This window comes from Delphinapterus leucas, chromosome 3 (genome assembly GCF_059928025.1).
Source record: "Delphinapterus leucas isolate spDelLeu-1000000601 "Yukka" chromosome 3, BTC_Dleu_Yukka2, whole genome shotgun sequence".
In the NCBI taxonomy this organism is placed as follows: Eukaryota; Metazoa; Chordata; class Mammalia; order Artiodactyla; family Monodontidae; genus Delphinapterus; species Delphinapterus leucas.
Window position 1 is genome coordinate 39,576,517 of NC_143131.1, and position 17,841 is coordinate 39,594,357.

Sequence of the window (17,841 nt, forward strand, 5' to 3'; positions counted from 1 at the left end):
AAACTACAATGTGATATCATCTCACACCAGTCAGAATGGCCATCATCAAAAAATCTACAAACAGTAAATGCTGGAGTGGGTGCAGAGAAAAGGGAACCCTCTTGCACTGTTGGTGGGAATGTAAATTGATACAGCCACTATGGAGAACAGTATGGAGGTTCCTTAAAAAACTACAAATAGAACTACCATATGACCCAGCAATCCCACTACTGGGCATATACCCTGAGAAAACCATAATTCAAAAAGAGTCATGTACCACAATGTTCACTGCAGCACTATTTACAATAGCCAGGACATGGAAGCAACCTAAGTGTCCATCGACAGATGAATGGATAAAGAAGATGTGGCACATATATACACTGGAATATTACTCCATGAGAATCTTGACTGTCCTTATTGGTCATATTCAAAACCTAATTTTTCACTCAATATTGCATTTAGGAAAGCATTTTTATCTTTGTGCATTTTCAGTCACCTCAAAACTTTTTAGAACTACATATGTTAATAGCCTAAGAATATAAAATAACTAGATACATGTATATGTATAACTGAATCATTTTGTTGTATACTTGTAACTAACACAACATTGTTAATCAACTATATTCCAAAAAAAATAAAAAGTTAAAAAAAAACCTGCTGAGTGTAAAGGAAGCAAAGAAAGTAAATTCTGTCAAGTATTATGGGTTAATGTCTTGGCATTTTATCTTTTTTTTACTAGCTATCTTTCCTAGTATAACTATGTAAAGCTATGTCCATCAAAAAGGGGACCATATAGTTTATTAGAAAGAAGAAGCCTAAGGAAGACAGAAGAGAAAAGCACAATGAGACAGGAGTTGGAAGTAGATCGCAACAAACCTTTATATCTTTATTTAATCAATTCTCCTAAATTCTATTCACATGTTTCCTGTTTATTTCTTAATTAATTCAAAACAAGTGCCACTTAGAAAACAATTTTGGAAAGTTTAAAGTGGTAGAAATAAACCACCCTAATATGACCCCATATTTTCAATTCCAGCATTAAACTGCCTAGCTGACTTTCAGCCTTAACATGTCCTTATGGAAAGCCCTTTTCAATTCAGCACAAGGAAGTATGAATGTGAAAGACTGTTATTCTGAAAAAAATCAGTGAGATGTTTTGACAGCACCATACAAAATGACAGTCATCAAGCCAGTGCTATTGCCTGAACAATTGTGAGAAGCCTCATGGATGACTGAATATTACAAAAAACGATGGGATGATGCACCCGTGCACAGAGTGGAATTTTTGAAGGAAATCACCAAGTTGTGCATGATGTCTCCAGAAATAATATTGTTCTTGAGGTGTACTGTGGCTAACTGCACCTCTGAGAAAAACATTGGTACTTAATATTAAAAGCCTCCTCCCTCATATGGGGCCTAAGTACATATCCTTCACATAATTCTACTTGATAAGCAAAGGACACACTGTATTTCCACTGTCTTGTACGTGGGCCATCAATGACAGGTAAAGGAGTTACTCTAACTTTGGGTGCCTGTATTGACTCAAAGTTCACCCTCATAATCAAAGCAAAAACTTCCATTTTCAAAAACCTATACTTGTATAAATACACCTAAATTTGGTAAGATTAAAAATCCTCTCCAATTCTTCACAATTTTCTAGTTCAAAGAGACAAAGATTCATTTCAAATCTTTTCAGCTAACTAGTAAAATGATTGCAAATGTTGACTTTTTATGTCTATTTTCTAGGTAAACAAGATAATTGTACATAGTAGAGTAGGTACAGTCACAGAAAAAGACAATATGAATAAACCAAACACAAAACAATAACAGGTGACTGGACAAAGCCTATAGAAATTGAAATTGAGGAAAGAATAACCAATATTTAAGCCTTCGTTTAATACTTGTATATGTGTATGTGTGTGTTAATTAAAGTCTTAAATAAATTACTCTAGATATGAGCATCATTTTTATTTTGGGGTCTTTTTTTACTTGGGGTTGTTTTATTTTTATTTTGGACTCATTTTTATTTTTTTTCCTTGTACTCTCTCATTTCCAATTTTTCAATAATTAATCTGTATTGATTTTAATCAGAAAAATGTTATTTAAAAGAAAATCAGTCTTACATATTCATAATAAAATGAGTAAATGTTGGATTTTGCATAAAATTCTACATTACTTTAGAGAAGCGAACTAATCTCTTTATTCTCTATTTTCTTTTTACTTTTACACACAAAAATATTGAAATTAAACATTAAAAATGAAATGAAAATTAGTTAAAATTAGTTAAGGGCTATTTTTAGAAGAGGAAATTTAGGCAGAATGTATGACTACCCCACCCTATCTCCACCCCCAAACACATACAACTGTATGTTGAGGCAAGTTAAATAAATGAGGGGAGAAAAACATATGGTGATTGATGCTGTACTCAGTAGATTGATTAGAACAGTAGGTGAAGCCAAGTTTTCATTTGAAACAGGCATCCTCTCCAAAATATTACTGATTTAGGTAATTTGTGATACTCTTTTCTGATTATATGGTAGTTCATTTAATACATAGTAATTTTTATTGTGTATTAAGTGAACAATAAACTCTTTATAAACAGTTCGCACTTTTAAACAAAAGTAATGTATCTTACATGGCTTATTTTATATGGCATGCTTATACAAATTAATGTTTGATGCAGATGCTAGGGATTAATTAAATAGCCATAAGAGTGATGAACCTTTCCACTGGGAAAGAGGGAAAAAAAGTAGATTCTACGTTCATTAAATATTTATTTACTAATTTGGGTGGATGAATTTCCTTCATATTTTTTTTTCCTAAATGACATAAGAGGCCTTTATAAAGTCAAATTGTGTGGAAACAAAGGGTAATAAAAGCTAAACAATGTTGTTCATGAGCCCAACAACCAAGTAAAGTATGTAAGCTGAAGTTCAACCTCAGGTCCTTTGTCTGGAATCTATATTCACTTTTCCCTCTGTCACACTACATTAGGCACCAGGAGTGTCGAGGGCAAGATATGGTCTCAAAGCAGGAGTAACTGATTGATAAAACAATGAATATGATACAAGAAGTTACCAGACAGACTAATGGATAGAGGATCTAAAATAGGAAAATTATATAGCAGCCCAATTATATATTTCTTAAATTTTTATTGGAGTACAGTTGATTTACAATGTTGTGTTAGTTTCTGCTGTACATCAAAGTAAATCAGTTATACATATACATATATCCACTCTTTTTTAGATTCTTTTCCCATATAGGTCATTACAGAGTATTGAGTAGAGTTCTCTGTGCTATACAGTAGGTCCTTATTAGTTACCTATTTTATATATAATAGTGTGCATATGTCAATCCCAGTCTCCCAATTTATCCCTTCCACCCCTTTCCCCCCTGGTAACCATAAGTTTGTTTTTTATATCTGTGACTCTATTTTTGTTTTATAAGTAAGTTCATTTGTACCCTTTTTTAGATTCCACATATAAGCAATATCGTATGATATTTGTCTTTCTGTGTCTGACTTGCTTCACTCAGTATGACAATCTCTAGGTCCATCCATGTTGCTGCAAATGTCATTATTTTGTTCTTTTTTATGGCTGAGTAATATTCCATTGTATATATTTACCAATTCTTTATCCATTCCTCTGTTGATGACATTTAGGTTACTTCCATGTCCTGGTTATTGTAAACAGTGCTTCAATGAACATTGGGGTACATGTATTGTTTTGAATTATGGTTTTCTCTGGATATATGCCCAGGAGTGGGATTGCTGGATCATATGGTAGTTCTATTTTTAGTTTTTTAAGGAAATTCCATACTGTTCTCCATAGTGGTTGTACCAATTGTTTGTGTACATTCCCACCAACAGGGTAGGAGGGTTCCGTTTTCTCCACACCTGTCCAGCATTTATTGTTTGTAGACTTTCTGATGATGGCTATTCTGACTGGTATGAGGTGATACCTCATTGTAGTTTTGATGACAAAAACAAAATGAGGAGAGGAATGAGTTCCAAATAAAAGAATAAAATAAAACTCCAGAAAAAAATCCTAATGAAACAGATAATTTATCTGATTAAAGAGTTCAAAGAAACAGTCTTTATGATGCTCACTGAACTCAGGAGAATGGACAAAATGAGAACTTCAACAAAGACTTAGAAAATATAAGAAAGAACTAACCAGAACTGAAGAATACAATAATTGAAATAAAAAATACACTAGAGGGAATCAACAACATATTAGATGATACAGAAGAACGTATAAGTGATCTGAAAGATAGACTAGTGGAAATAAGTCAGAGCAGCAAAAAGAAGAAAAAAACTTTTTTAAATGATAAGAGTTTAAGAGACCTTTGAGACAACATCAAGTGTACTAATATCTTCTTTATAAGGGCCAGAAGGAAAAGATTGAGAGAAGGGGACAGAAAACTTATTTGAAGAAATAATGCCTCAAAACTTCCCTATCCTGGGGAAGGAAACAGACATATAGGTACGGGAATCACAGAGAGTACCAAAGAAGATGAATCCAAAGAGATCCACACCAACAGATATTATAATTAAAATGACAAAAGTTAAAGATAGAGAATTTTAAAGGCAGCAAGATAATACAAATAAACAAACAAAAAACCACAAAAAACTAATCTCATAAGGAAAGTCCATAGGACTATCAGCTGACTTTTTTGGCAGAAACTTTAGAGGTCAAAGAAAGTGACAGGATATATTAACAGAAAGAAAAAACTTACAACCAAGAATATTCTATCCAGTAATGTTATCGTTCAGAATTGAATGAGAAAGTGTTTCTCATATTAAAAAAAAAAAATGTTTACTGTCCTTACCAAAATGTTAAAGGGTCTTCTGTAAACATAAAAGAAAAGGCCACAACTAGAAACAAGAAAATATATGAAAGGAAAAAATCTCACTGATAAAAGAAAATATATAGTAAAGGCAGTGGATCAGCTACTTAAAAAGCTAGTATAAGGTTAAAAGACAAAAGCAGTGTAATCAACTATAACTACAGTAAGTAGTAAAGGGATACACAAAATAAAAGTATGTAAAATATGGCATCAAAAGCAGTGTAATCAACTATAACTACAGTAAGTAGTAAAGGGATACACAAAATAAAAGTATGTAAAATATGGCATCAAAAGCATGAAACGTGAGGGTGGGAGTAAAAATGTAGTGCTTTTAGAATGCTTTCAACTATAAGTGGTGAACAGCTTAAAACAGATGAATATATATACATGTCATTATACATAAACATTATGATAACCACAAACCAAAATCCAACAATGGATACACAAAAAATAAAGAGAAAGGAATCCAAACATAACATTAAAGGAATCCATCAAGCCAAGAGGGAAGAAAACAAGAGAAGACAGGAAGAGAGAAGAACTACAAAAACAACTAGAAAACAATTAACAAAATGGCAATAACTACATAACTATTAATAATTACTTTAAATGTAAATTGACTAATGCTCCAATCAAAAGACATAGGGTAGCTAAATAATTTTAAAAAATCAAGACCTATCTATATGCTACCTACAAGAGACTAACCTCAGATCTAAAGACACACATAGACTGCAAGTGAAATGATGGAAACAGATATTCCATGCAAATGGAAATGAAAAGAAATCTGGGGTAGCAATACTCATATCAAACAAAATAGACTTGAAAACCAAACTGTAACAAAAGATAAAGAAGGACATTGCATAATGATAAAGGGATCAATTCAACAAGAGGATAGAACATTGTAAATGTTCATGCACCCAACATAGGAACACCTTAATATATAAAGCTAGTATTAACAAAAATAATGGGAGAAAGAGACAGCAATACAATAATATAAGGGGACTTTCACACTCCACTTATATCAATGGAGAGATCATCTAGACAAAAAATCAACAAGAAAAAAAAAAACAACAAGGAAGCGTTGGCCTTAAATAACACATTAGACCAGATTGACTTAAGATATATACATATATATATATATATATATGTATATCTATATGACCTATATGTATGTCATATAGATATACATATATATTCCATTCAAAAGCAACAGAATACACATTCTTTTCAAGTACACATGGAACATTCTCCATGATAGATCACACATTAGGCTACAAATTAGTCATAGTAAATTTAAGAAGGTTGAAATCATATTGAGCATCTATTCTGACCACAATGAAATCAACTACAAGAAGAAAACTGGAAAAAACACAAACATTGGGAGACTGAACAACATGCTACTAAACAGTCAATCAGTCAATGAAGAAATCAAAGAGGAAATCAAAAATACCATGAGATAAACAAAAATGGAATTACAACTGTCCAAAATCTATGCAACACAGCAAAAGCAGTTGTGAGAGCGATGTTCAAAGTGATACATGTTTATCTCAAGAAACAAGAAAAATCTTAATCTAAATGTACATTTAGAGAAACTATAAAAAGAACAAGCAAAGCCCAAAGTTAGTAGAAGGAAGAAAATAATAAAGGTCAGAGCAAAAATAAACAAAATATAGACTAAAAAACATAGAAAAGATCAATGAAACTAAGAATTGGTTCTTTGAAAAGACAAAATTGACAACCTTTAGCCAGATGTATCAAAAAGAGGGAGAGAGCACCCAAATAAATAAAATCAGAAATGAAAGAGGAGAAATTATAACTGATACCAAAGAAATACAAAGGGTTATAAGAGAATACTTTGAATAATTATATGCCAACAAATTATACAACCTAGAAGAAATGAACAAAATCCCAGAAACATAATCTTCCAAGACTGAATCATGAAGAAATAGAAAATATGAATAGACCAATTACTAGTAATGAAATTGAACCAGTAATCGAAGAACTCCCCTGAAACAAAAGTCCACGTCCAGATGGCTTCACAGCAATTCTGCCAAACACTTAAAAAAATAGTTAATACTCATTCTTCTCCAATTATTCTAAAAAATTGACAAGGAAGGAACATTTCCAAACTCATTTTACAGGATCAACATTACCCTGATAAGACAAAGATAAAAAAATTACAGGCCAACATGCCTGATGAACATAGATGCAAAAATCATCAATAAAATATCAGCAAACAGAATTCAGCAAAAGATTAATAGGATCATACATGATGAGAAAGTGGGATTCATTCCAGGGATGCAAGCAAGGTTTGACATCTATAAATCAATCATTGTGATATACCACATTAACAAACTGAAGCATAAAAATCATATGATCATCTCAATAATGCAGAAAAAGTATTTGACAGAATCCAGCATCCATTTAGGATAGAAACTCTTAAAAAAGTGGGTATACCGGAAACATCGCTCACTAGAATAAAGGCCATATGTGACAAACCCTGGGCTAACATCATACTCAATGGTTAAAAGCTGAAAGCTTTTCCTCTAAGATCAGGAACAAGACACAGATGCCAACTCTTGCCACTTTTATTCAATTTAGTATTAGAAGTCCTAGCCACAGCATTTAGACAAGAAAAAGAAATAAAAGGCATCTGAATCAGAAAAGTAGAAGTAAAACTGCCACTATTTACAGATTACATGACACACCATATAGAAAACCCCAAAGACTCTTCCAAAAAAAAATTAGAACTAATAAATGAATTCAGTAAAGTTGCAGGACACAAAATTAATACACAGAAATTAGCTGCATTTATATACAGTAACAACAGACTATCAGAAAGAGAATTATCCCATTAACAACTGCATGAAAAAGAATAAAATACTTAGGAATAAATTTAACTATGGAGGTGAAAGACCTGTATTCTGAAAACTATGAGACAGTGAGGAAAGAAATTTAAGATGACACAAATAAATGGAAAGATATTCTGTGCTTATGGATTGGAAGAATCAATATTGTTAAAATGTCTATACTACTCAAAGCAATCTACAGATTCATTGCAGTTTCTATCAAAATACCAATGGCATTTTTCATGGAACTAAAACAAATAATCTTAATATTTTTATGAAACCACAAAGAAACACCAAATAGCCAAAAAAAACCTTGAGGAGGAAGAACAAAGCTAGAGGCAATCACTGGACTTTATACTGCAAAGTTATAGTAATCAAAACAGTATGGTACTGGCACAAAAATGGACACATAAATCAATGGAAAAGAATAGAGAGCCCTATAATAAACTCATGCTCATATGGTAATTAATCTATGACAAAGGAGGCAAGAACATTCAATGGTGAAAAGACTGTTTTCAATAAATGATACTGGGAAATTGGTCAGCTACATCCAAAAGAATGAAACTAAACCACTTTCTTATACCATATATAAAAACAAACTCAAAATGAATTAAAGACTTAAATGTAAGACATGAAACCATAAAATTTCCAGAAGAAAATATAGGCAATAACCTCTTTGACATCAGTCTTCACAACGTATTTTGGATATGTCTTCTCAAGCAAGGGCAACAAAAGCAAAATTAAACAAATGGGGCTCATCAATCTAAAAAGCTTTTGCACAGCTAAGGAAACCACCAACAAAATGAAAAAGCAACCTACTGAATGTGAGAAGATATTTGCAAATAATATATCAGATAAGGGGTTGATATCCAAAATATATAAATTACTCATACATGCCAATACCCAAAAAAGAAAAAGAAAACCAGCCTGAATTAAAAAACTGGCAGAGGACCAGAATAGACATTTTTCCAAAGACGATATACAGATGGCCAATATTCGTATGAAAAGATGTTCAATATCACTAATTATTAGGGAAATGAAAATCAAAACCACAGTGAGACATCACCCCACACTTGCAGGAATGGCTATCATCAAAAAGACAAGAAACAAATATTGGTGAGAATGTGGAGAAAAGGGAACACTGGTGCATTTGGTGGGAATGTAAATTGGTGCAGCCACTATGGAAAACTGAGTTTCCTCAAAAAATTGAAAATAGTACTACCATATGATCCAGCAATTCCACTTCTACTCATCTGAAGAAAACAAAAACACTAATTCCAAAAGATATATGTGCCCCTATGCTTACTGCAGCTATTTTAAATAGCCAAGATACTGAAGCAACCTAAGTGCTCACCAATAGATGAACAGATAAAGAAGATGTGAGATATATATCTATATCTATATATCTACAATGGAATATTACTCATCCATAAAATAGAATGAATTGTGCCATTTGCGGCAATACAGACGGACCCAGAGGGTATTATGCTAAGAGAAATAAGCCAGGCAGAGAAAAACAAATACCACATGACTTCACGTACATGTGTAATCTAAAAAACAAAACAAAACAGAAACAGACTCATAGTTACAGAGAACAAACTGGTGGTTCCCAGAAGGGAGGGGAATGGGAGGTGAAGGGGATTAAGAGGTACAAATTTCCAGCTATAAAATAAATAAGTCATAGGGATGTAATGTACAACATAGGGAATATGGTCAATAATATTGTAACAACTTTGTGTGGGGACAGATGGTAATTGGTCTTATTGTGGTGATGATGTCATAATGGATAAAAAATTTGGAATTGCTATACTGTAAACTTGAAACTAATATAATTTTGTATGTTAATTATAACTCAATAAAAATAAATAAATAAACATTAACCCTTGAGTACATGTATTTTTAATGTTCTTTTACTATTCTGTGTGACAAAATAGGAAGCATGCATAGAACAGTTTTGTTCCATTATGAAGTATGATGGTTATCTCAAGTAACTGCACATATGCAATTATTTAAATTGAAATTATTGATATTTAAATTGTGAGTTAAATTAGCCACGTTTTTCATGGAATACCATTTTTATTTGAAAGAAATAATCACAGAGAAACTAGTTATTCACACTTGGAAATTCAATAGGATTTTTTTCCCCATAAAGGAACAAAGTGAGCCTCACAAAAAAACAACTGATAGATTTTCTTGCCAGTAATAAATTCTGAGCTTTCAAGCAAATGTTAGAGCTTTGGGAAACTTATAACTGCCATCAAGAACTTGGAGCTTCTTAACTGATTTCTAGGGAGATCAATGGTGATATTAATACATGTGATTTTTTTGCTATTGCCTAATAAATTATGTCCATGTTTGGAAGATCTGCGTAACTCAGTAAACTAATATTTTCTAAATGACCAATGCATGATATTACAAAGTCTAGTATGGGTAAGAGATCCTTTCAAAATGTGACATAGATCAATCAATTTTAATGTAATGAAGTAAGAAAAGTTCACTGATAAGACTTCAGATTCCACATTGCAACTATCCTGTAAGAAACTACCTCTTACTGAGTTGGTAATAGTATGCAAATACAATATCTAAAATTTCTGGAAAGGCTGTTATACCCTTTTCCAGCTACTCGTCTGTGTGTGTCTGAATATTCATTATCTATGTAGCCAAAACAACCTAGTGCAACAGATTGAATGCAGAAGCAGATATGAGAGTCTGCTGTGTTCTTAAGCCAGAGAATTTTTTTAATTGTATAAAAGTAAAAACAGTGTCACTCTTCTATTTTTTGTTTGTTTTGGAAAATGTAGTTACTTTTCATAAAAATAGATGTATGTTTATATGCTATGAATTTATGTTTAAATGAATTAATAAATACATTTTTAATACTTCAATTTCAGTTGTTAATATACTAAATATCAATGCATATAACCTACATAAGTAAAAGCACTTTGGCATCCTCAATAACTTTTAAGAGTGGGGAGGAGACCTATATCCAAAAAGGTAAGAACTTCCTAACACTATGCTCTGCTTCCTCTGCTTACTTCCATTACTTGCTTTGGGGATTTTTGCCAGTCTCAACACATGCAGTGGTATCCTTGTTTAACTCAGATCAGTGCTGAGTCCAATTCTGCTAAATATATTCTGTTTAAGAAGGAAAAGGAATCAATTGTGTGTGTGTGTGTGTGTGTGTATAGACACTTAACAGAGTAAGCATAAGCTCTAGTCACCCAGAAAATTCACTTAGGATGAACAACTCATTCCACTAATAGTGCATTACTTCATTAACTTTTAAAAACTCAGTGAACTTAATTTTACTTTATGATAGGCAGAAAGATATTTAGACTTCTTTATTTGAAACTAAAAAGGAGGGACATTCAAGATCACAGAGGAGTAAGACATGGAGATCACCTCCCTCCCCACAAATACATCAAAAATACATCTACACGTGGAACAACTCCTACAGAACACCTACTGAATGCTGGCAGAAGACTTCAGACCTCCCAAAAGGCAAGAAACTCCCCACGTACCTGGGTAGCGTAAAAGGAAAAAGAATAAACAGAGACAAAAGGATAGGGACGGGACCTGCAACAGTGGGAGGGAGCCGTGAAGGAGGAAAAGTTTCCACACACTAGGAAGACCCTTCACTGGTGGGCAGGGGGGAAGCTTCAGAGCCACAGAGGACAGCGCAGCAACAGGGGTGCAGAGGGCAAAGTGGAGAGATTCCCGCACAGAAGATCAGTGCCAACCAGCACTCACCAGCCTGAGAGGCTTGTCTGCTCACCCGCTGGGGCAGGTGAGGACTGGGAGCTGAGGCTCGGGCTTTGGAGGTCATTTCCCAGGGAGAGGACTGGGGTTGGCTGCGTGAACACAGCCTAAAGGGGACAGATGCGCCACAAATAGCCAGGAGGGAGTCCAGAAAAAGTCTAGAACTGCCTAAGAGGCAAGAGACCATTGTTTCAGGGTGCACAAGGAGAGGTGGTTAAGAGCGCCGCCTAAATGAGCTCCAGAGATGGGTGCGAGCCGTGGCTATCAGCCGGACACCAGAAACGGGCAAGAGACGCTAAGGCTGCTGCTGCCGCCACCAAGAAGCCTGTGTGCGAGCACAGGTCACTATCCACACCCCCCTTCCGGGGAGCCTGTGCAGCCCGCCACTGCCAGGGTCCCGGGATCCAGGGACAACTTCCCCGGGAGAACACACGGTGCGCCTCAGGCTAGTGCAACGACCTGCTGGCCTCTGCCGCCGCAGGCTCACCCTGCATCCATACACCTCCCTCCCCCCGGCCTGAGTGAGCCAGAGCCCCCGAATCAGCTGCTCCTTTAACCCTGTCCTGTCTGAGAGAACAGACACCCTCAGGTGACCTACATGTAGAGGCAGGGCCAAATCCAAAGCTGAACCCCAGGAGCTGTGCAAACAAAGAAGAGAAAGGGAAATTTCTCCTATCAGCCTCAGGAGCAACAGATTAAATCTCCACAATCAACTCAATGTAGACTGCATCTGTGGAATACCTGAATAGACAAAGAATCATCCCAAAACTGAGGTGGTGGGCTTTGGGAGCAACTGTAGACTTGGGGTTTGCTTTCTGCATCTAATTTGTTTCTGGTTTTATGTTTAATTTAGTTTAGTATTTGGACCTTATTATCATTGGTAGATTTGTTTATTGATTTGGTGGCTCTCTTACCTTATTTTTATATATATATTTTTTTTCTTGCTTTTTCTCTTTTTTGTGAGTGTGTATGTGGTATTGTCTGTGATTTTGTCTGTATAGCTTTGTTTTACCATTTGTCCTAGGGTTCTGTCTGTCTGTATTCTGTTGTTGCTGTTGTTTTTAGTATACTTTTTAGCGCTTGTTATCATTGGTTGATTTGGTTTTTGGTTTGGTTGCTCTCTTCTTTCTTTTCCTTTTTCTTATTTTTAATGATTTTTAAAATTTTTTTATTTTAATAACTATGTTATTTTATTTCCTTCCTTCCTTCCTTTCTTCCTTCCTTCCTCTTTTTTTTTCTCCCTTTTTTTCTGAGCCAAATGGCTGACAGTGTTTTGGTGCTCTGGCCAGCAGTCAGGCCTGAGCCTCTGAAGGTGGGACAGCTGAGTTCAGGACATTGGTCCACCAGAGACCTCCCGGCCCCATATAATATCAAATGGCGAAAGCTCTCCCAGAGATCTCCATCTCAACGCTAAGACCCAGCTCCACTCAACAACCAGCAAGCTACATTGCTGGACACCCTATGTCAAACAACTAGCAAGACAGGAACACAAACCCACCCATTAGCAGAGAGGATGCCTAAAATCATAATAACTTCACAGACACCCCAAGAGACACCAACAGATGCAGTCCTTCCCACCAGAAAGACAAAATTCAGCCTCAACCACCAGAACACAGGCACCAGTCCCCTCCACCAGGAAGCCTGCACAACCCACTGAAGCAACCTTAGCTACTGGGGGCAGACACTAAAAACAACGGGAACTATGAACCTGTCTGCGAAAAGGGGACCCCAAACGCAGTAAATTAAACAAAATGAGAAGACAGAGAAATATGCAGCACATGAAGGAGCAAGGTAAAAACCCACCAGAGCAAATAAATGAAGAGGAAATAGACAGTCTACCTGAAAAAGAATTCAGAGAAATTATGATCCAAAATCTCAGAAACAGAAGGGAGAAAATACAAGAAATGTTTAACAAGGACCTGGAAGAACTAAAGAGCAAACAAACAATGATGAAGAACACAATAAATGAAACTAAAAATTCTCTAGAAGGAATCAATAGCAGAATAACTGAGGCAGAAGAATGGATAAGTAACCAGGAAGATAAAATAGTGGAAATAACTGAATTGAGGAGAGTCTCAGAGACCTCTGTGACAATGTTAAATGCACCAACATTCGAATTATAGGGGTCCCTGAAGAAGAAGAGAAAAAGAAAGGGTCTCAAAAAATATTTGAAGAGATTATACTTGAAAACTAACATGGGAAAGTAAATAGTCAGTCAAGTCTAGGAAGCGCAGAGAGTCCCATACGGGATAAATCCAACAAGAAACATGCCAAGACGCATATTAACCAAACTATCAAAAATTAAATACAAAGAAAAAATATTAAAAGAAGCAAGGAAACAGCAACAAATAACATACAAGGGAATCCCCATAAGGTTAACAGCTGATCTTTCAGCACAAACTCTGCAAGACAGAAGGGAGCGGCAGGACATATTTAAACTGATGAAAGGGAAAAACCTACAACCAAGATTACTCTACCCAGCAAGGATCTCATTCAGATTCAATGGAGAAATCAAGAGCTTTATAGACAGACAAAAGCTAAGAGAATTCAGCACCACCAAACCACCTTTACACCAAATGTTAAAGGAACTTCTCTAGGCAGGAAACACAAGAGAAGGAAAAGACCTACACTAACAAACCCAAAACAATTAAGAAAATGGTCATAGGAACATACATATTGATAACTACCTTAAATGTAAATGGATTAAATGCTCCAACCAAAAGACATAGACTGGATGAATGGATACAAAAACAAGACCCATATATATGCTGTCTACAAGAGACCCACTTCAGACCTAGGGACACATACAGACTGAAAGTGAGGGGATGGAAAAAGATATTCTATGCAAATGGAAATCAAAAGAAAGCTGGAGGAGCAATTCTTATATCAGACAAAATAGACTTTAAAATAAAGACTATTACAAGAGACAAAGAAGGACACTACATAATGATCAAGGGATCAAGCCAAGAACATATAACAATTGTAAATATTTATGCACCCAACATAGGAGCACCTCAATACATAAGGTAAATGCTAACAACCATAAAAGGGGAAATCAACAGTAAGACAATCATAGTAGGGGACTTTAACACCCCACTTTCACCAATGGATAGATCATGCAAAATGAAAATAAATAAGGAAACACAAGCTTTAAATGATACATTAAACAGGATGGACTTCATTGATATTTATAGGACATTCTATTCAAAACAACAGAATACACTTTCTTCTCAAGTCCTCATGGAACATTCTCCAGGACAGACCATATCTTTTTTTTTTTAATTTTTTAATTAATTTATTTATTTATTTTTGGCTGTGTTGGGTCTTCGTTTCTGCGTGGGGGCTTTCTCTAGTTGCAGCGAGCAGGGGCCACTCTTCATCGCGGTGTGCAGGCCTTTCACTGTCGCGGCCTCTCTTGTCATGTAGCACAGGCTCCAGACGCACAGGCTCAGTAACTGTGGCTCATGGGCCTAGTAGCTCCGCAGCATGTGGGATCTTCCCAGACCAGGACTTGAACCCGTGACCCCTGCATTGGCAGGCAGATTCTCAACCACTGCGCCACCAGGGAAGCCCGGACAGACCATATCTTGGGTCACAAATCAAGGCTTGGTAAATTTGAGAAAATTGAAATTATATCAAGTATCTTTTCTGACCACAACGCTATGAGACTAGATATTAATTACAGGAAAAATCTGTAAAAAATACAAACACATGGAGGCCAAACAATACACTACTAAACAACCAAGAGATCACTGAAGAAATCAAAGAGGAAATTAAAAAATACCTAGAAACAAACAATGAAAACACGACAACCCAAAACCTATGGGATGCAGCGAAAACAGTTCTAAGAGGGAGGTTTACAGTAATACTATCCTATCTCAAGAAAAAGAAACATCTCAAATAAACAACCTAACCATACACCTACAGCAATTAGAGAAAGAAGAATAAAAATATCCAAAGTTAGCAGAAGGAAAGAAATCAAAAAGATCAGATCAGAAATAAATGAAAAAGAAATGAAGGAAATGATAGCAAAGATCAATAAAACTAAAAGCTGGTTCTTTGAGAAGATAAACAAAACTGATAAAGCATTAGCCAGACTTACCAAGAAAAAAAGGGAAAAGACTCAAATCAATAGAATTAGAAATGAAAAAGAAGTAACAACTGACACTGCAGAAATACAAAGGATCAAGAGAGATTATTACAAGCAACAATATGCCAAAAAAATGGACAACCTGGAATAAATGGACAAATTCTTAGAAAAGTACAACCTTACAGGACTGAACCAGGAAGAAATAGAAAATATGAACAGACCAATCACAAGTACTGAAATTGAAACTGTGATTAAAATTCTTCCAACAAACAAAAGCCTAAGACCAGATGGCTTCACAGGTGAATTCTATGAAACATTTAGAGATGAGCTAACATGTATCCTTCTCAAATTTTTCCAAAATATAGCAGAGGGAGGAACACTCCCAAACTCATTCTACAAGGCAACCATTACTCTGATAACAAAAACAGACAAAGATGTCACAAAAAAAGAAAACTACAGGTCAATATCACTGATGAACATAACTGCAAAAATCCTCAACAAAATACAAGCAAACAGAATCCAACAGCACATTAAAAGGATCATACACCATGATCAAGTGGGGTTTTTACCAAGGAATGCAAGGATTCTTCAATATATGCAAATCAATCAATGTGATACACCATATTAACAAACAGAAGGATAAAAACCATAATCTCAATACATGAAGAAAAAGCTTTTGACAAAATTCAACAACCATGTATGATAAAAACTCTCCAGAAAGTAGGCAGAGGGAACCTGTGTCAACATAATAAAGGCCATATATGACAAACCCACAGCCAGCATCATTCTCAGTGGTGAAAACCTGAAATCATTTCCACTAAGATCAGGAACAGGACAAGGTTGCCCATGCTTCACTCTATTAGTTTTGGAAGTTTTAGCCACAGCAATCAGAGAAGAAAAAGAAATAAAAGCAATCCAAATCAGAAAAGAAGAAGTAAAGCTGTCACTGCAGATGACATGAAACTATACATGCAGAATCCTAAAGATGCTACCAGAAAACTACTAGAGCTAATCAATGAATTTGGTAAAGTAGCAGGATACAAAATTAATGCACAGAAATCTCTGGCATTCCTATACACTAATGATGAAAAATCTGAAAGAGAAATTAAAGAAACACCCCCATTTACCACTGCAACAAAAAGAATAAAATACCTAGGGGTAAACCTACCTAGAGAGAGAAAAGACCTGTATGCAGAAAACTATAAGACACTGATGAAAGAAATTAAAGATGATACAAAGAGATGGAGAGATGTACCATATTCTTGGATTGGAAGAATCAACATTGTGAAAATGATTATAGTGCCCAAAGCAATCTACACATTCAATTCAATCCCTATCAAACTTCCAATGGCATTTTTCTCAGAACTAGAACAAAACATTGCACAATTTGTATGGAAACACAAAAGACCCCAAATAGCCAAAGCAATCTTGAGAAAGAAAAACAGAGCTGGAGGAATCTGGTTCTTGGACTTCAGACTATACTACAAAGCTACAGTAATCAAGACAGTATGGTACTGGCACAAAACCAGAAATAGAGATCAATGGAACAGGATAGAAAGCCCAGAGATAAACCCACGCACATATGGTCATCTTATCTTTGATAAAGGAGGCAAGAATACTAAATGAAGACAGACTCTTCAATAAGTGATGCTGGGAAAACTAGACACCTACATGTAAAAGAATGAAATTAGAACACTTCCTAACAGCATAAACAAAAATAAACTCAAAATGGATTCAAGACCTTAATGTAAGACAAGACACTAAAAACTCTTAGAGGAACACAGAGGCAGAACAGTCTATGACATAAATCACAGCAAGATTCTTTTTGACCCAGCTCCTAGAGAAATGGAAATAAAAACAAAAATAAACAAATGGAACCTAATGAAACTTGAAAGCTTTTGCACGGCAAAGGAAACCATAAACAAGACGAAAAGACAACCCTCAGAATGGGAGAAAATATTTGCAAATGAAGCAGCCGACAAAGGATTAATCTCCAAAATATACAAGCAGCTCATGCAGCTCAGTATCAGAAAAACAAACAACCCAATCCAACAATGGGCAGAAGACCTAAATAGACATTTCTCCAAAGAAGTTAGATTGCCAACAAACACATGAAAGAATGCTCAACATCATTAATCATTAGAGAAATGCAAATCAAAACTACAATGAGGTATCACCTCACACCAGTCAGAATGGCCATCATCAAAAAATCTACAAACAACAAATGCTTGAAAGGGTGTGGAGAAAAGGGAACCTTCATACACTGTTGGTGGGTATGTAAATTGATACAGCCACTATGGAGAACAGTGTGGAGGTTCC